Genomic DNA, 4,060 nt, shown 5'->3' on the forward strand with positions numbered 1-4,060 from the left:
TTGGCTTTAGACTGAGCATTGTCTTCAGGTTGATTAGGTGCAGAAATGATGATCTCATCCTCAGCCTGTTCCACGATGGGTATGATTTCTCGAGTATCCATCAGCTTGATAGCTTCACCTGGTGTAGCTTCATCTAGCACACTTGGCATGTGCTCTCTTTGCGAGCCATTGGTCTCATCGAACCGTACATCTACAGTTTCAACCACTTTTGTAGTGAAAGAGGTTGAAGACTCTGTAGGTGTGCGAGTCATTCCCGTAACCAAGCATAAAACCTTCATGTGCTTTCGGTGCAAATTTAGATGTGTGATGTGGATCCTTAATCCAGCACCTAGCACCAAAGACTTTGAAGTAACTGACATTTGGCTTCTTACCAGTCAGAAGTTCATAAGATGTCTTCTTGAAGAACTTGTGAAGATATACTCTGTTGATGATGTGGCATGCAGTGTCAATGGCTTCGGGCCAAAATTTTCTTGGAGTCTTGTATTCATCGAGCATCGTCTGTGTCATCTCAATGAGCGTTCTATTCTTGCGCTCCATGACGCCATTCTGCTGAGGTGTGTAAGGAGCAGAGAACTCATGTGTGATGCCCAAGGTATCAAGATAAGTGTCGAGGACAACGTTCTTGAACTCAGTGCCATTGTCACTCCAGATGTGCTTGATCTTGATGCCATAATTCGTCATGGCCCGATTTGCAAAGCATCTGAAGACATCCTGCACTTTAGTCTTATAGAGAATTATGTGTATCCAGGTGTATCTCGAGTAATCATCAACAATAACGAAGCCATAGAGATGTGCAGTAGTAGTAAGGTTAGAGTAGTGAGTAGGGCCAAATAGGTCCATGTGAAGTAGCTCGAAGGGACGTGAGGTGGTCATGATTGTCTTTGAGGGATGCTTGGCTCTAGTCATCTTTCCAGCTTCACATGCACCACACAGATGATCTTTCTTGAACTTGACGCCCTCAATGCCAACGATGTGCTTATTATACGCGAGAGTGTATAGGCTCCTCATGCCCGCATGTCCTAGTCGTTGATGCCATAGCCAACATTCTGAAGCCTTTGCTAGAAGACATATGGCAAGTTGTGGCCGTACTGAGAAATCTACCATATACAGATCACCTCTTCGATAGCCTTCGAAGACTAGAGATTTGTCAGATTCCATTAGCACAAGACAATGATATTTTCCAAATATCACAATCATGTTCACATCACAGAGCATTGACACAGACATTAAGTTGTATCCAAGGTATTCAACAAGCATCACTTTATCCATGTGTTGATCCTTTCAGATAGCAACTCTACCAAGACTCAGTACCTTGCTTTTACTAGTGTGAGGGAATGTGATGTGTCTCTTAGTAGATGGACGTAGGGTTGAATCCATAAGAAGACTTAGATCACCAGTCATGTGGTTGGTGCAGCCGCTATCCATGATCCATTCAGTGGCTTTCGGAGTTGTACCCAAAGTGCGGTTAGCGGGATAGGCTTCACCAGGAGTATTATGAAACAGAAACATGTAGCAAACAAGCATATTATCAAATTTTAGATTATGGTTAGGTATCATAGGATGCTTGTCAAGGAACCCTGGGACGAAATACATGATAAGACCATTGGAGCATTTTATCTTGGGTCCCACAAGATGTTTTAGGTCTCCATCATTGTCGTCGGAAGATTTTGCTTTCCGGCTAGAGACCTTTCCCTGCAATAGAAGTTAATTCTTCTTAACCACCCACATCTTCAAGGGTGGCTTAGAAGCAATAAGTCTAAGTGCAACATCTGAGAACTTTGGCTTGGGAGCCCTAGCAAATAGCTTCGCAGGAGGAGAATAGTACTCATATCAATATGCAGAAAAGTTCTTAGTTTTGTGAACATAGCAGTTAGAGGAAACACGCTCATATTCATGAGTCTCATAACGGTTTGCCTGCAAAACATTGGTATTAGGGCGACCATGAGTGGTCCTCTGTCTGTATGAAGCCTTTGGGCCATATGACGCCTTAGGTCTGGGGTTTGTCTTCTTCCCAGGTGGTGTCATGATGACATTCATGGGGAGCTTCTCAAGACAACTCTTGGGCACCCAGATCTTCTTTTGGGGTGACCCGTTCCTGAAGTTAGTACTTCACCATTATGATTCTTAAACAGTTTATAATTTGCATCAAAGGATTCATCAATGACAATTGGGTTAGCACAAGTGAAGCCAGATAAAGTGGATGGGTCCACTGAAGGATCCTTAGCAGCAACCCAGGTGGTTTTGGGATACTGCTTAGGGATCCAATATGAACCATCACCGTTCATTTTCCTCTCGAACCCAACACCCTCTTTCCTAGGGTTTCGGCTCAGAATCTGTTTCTTGAGGACATCGCACAAGGTTTGATGCCCTTTGAGGCTTTTGTACATGCCAGTCTCAAGCAATGTCTTCAACATAGCATTCTCATCAGCAATAGTAGTGGCATCCTCAGTAGAGGGGTTAGTTACCACATAAGCAGTTGAAGATATTGCAACATCAGAAGTAGTAGAACATCCAGCAACAGAAACACCATTATCACGCTCAAGACACTTTAAGCATGGTGGAACAAATTCTACCTGAGCGGAACTGATCTGTTGGGCGAGTAGTGAATCATTCTCTTTTTGAAGATCTTCATGAGACACTCTCAGTTTCTCAAGATCCTGCTTCCTTTGAAGATAATCGTAGGAAAGCTTCCCATGGGAAGCTAAGAGAGTTTCATGACGACTTTCAAGTTCTTCATACTTAACATGAAGACTTTTAATGTCTTTGATTAAGGACTGAGTTCGATTCATTTCCGCGTCCAACAGGTCATCACTTTTGTCTAGCAGCTTTTGAATATGTTCCATAGCAGTTTGTTGCTCAGTTGCAATTCTAGCAAGTGTCTTATAGCTAGGTTTGGATTCACATTCAGAGTCATCTTCACTAGAGGTTTGGAAATAGGCATCGCGTGAAGTTACCTTGGCACCCTGTGCCATGAAGCAGTAGGTCGGAGCAGAGTTGTCATCATCATCATCATCAGCTTTGGCTTCAACGTTGTGACCATTGTCTTCAGTGTTGAAGATTGACTTGGCGACAAACGCTAACGCAAGGGCCATGCTTGCCATGCCAGAGTCAGACTCCTCCTGGGACTCCACCTCCACCTCCTCAGAGGCAGACTCCTCATCTGAATCCATCTCCTTGCCAATAAATGCACGAGCCTTGCTTGATGAGGTCTTCTTGGGATATGAAGACTTTGACGAAGACTTTGAAGAAGATTTTGATGATTTTTTCTTCTTCTTGTCATCAGAATAATATTCCTTGCTCTTCTTTTTCTTATTCAATTCCTTATCCCACTGAGGACACTCAGAGATGTAGTGGCTTCTCTTCTTGCATTTGTGGCAAGTTCTCTTCTTGTAGTCATGTGATGAAGCCTCGTCGCTCTTTTAGCTAGATCTTGAAGACTTGCTGAATCGATTCTTCTTGGAGAACTTTTGGAACTTCCTCACAAGCATTGCAAGATCTTTGCCAAGCTCTTCAGGATCACCAGAACTATAGTCAGATTCTTGTTCAGATGAGGAAACCACTTTTGCCTTCAGGGCACGGTTCGGCCATAGTTGTGACCATAGATATCATACTTCTCACATAGCTGGAACTTATGTGTGTTGAGCCTCTCAAGTATGTGAGACAAATCGAGATCTTTGAAGTCAGGACGTTCTTGGATCATTAGGGCTAAGGTGTCAAACGATTTGTCAAGTGATCTCAGAAGCTTCTTCATGATCTCATGCTTGGTGATCTTCTTGGGGAACGTAGTAATTTCAAAACAAATCCTACACACACGCAAGATCATGGTGATGCAAAGCAACGAGAGGGGAGAGTGTCGTCCATGTACCCTCGTAGACCGTAAGTGGAAGCGTTATAACAAAGCGGTTGATGTAGTCGTACATCTTCACGAATGACCGATCCTAGTACCGAACGTACGACACCTTCGCGATCTGCACACATTCAGCTCGGTGATGTCCCACGAACTCACGATCTAGTAGAGCTTCGAGGGAGAGTTCCGTCAGCACGACGGCGTGATGATGGT

At 43.8% G+C, this 4,060-nt stretch overlaps 1 pseudogene; it reads right to left on the minus strand.

Moving 5' to 3' along the window:
- Positions 1 to 2,861: 2,861 nt before the first annotated feature.
- Positions 2,862 to 3,700, minus strand: LOC119274185 (annotated as a pseudogene).
- Between the last annotated feature and the right edge of the window lie 360 nt (positions 3,701 to 4,060).

The sequence above is a fragment of the Triticum dicoccoides genome, chromosome 3B (genome assembly GCF_002162155.2).
Source record: "Triticum dicoccoides isolate Atlit2015 ecotype Zavitan chromosome 3B, WEW_v2.0, whole genome shotgun sequence".
Taxonomy (NCBI): Eukaryota; Viridiplantae; Streptophyta; class Magnoliopsida; order Poales; family Poaceae; genus Triticum; species Triticum dicoccoides.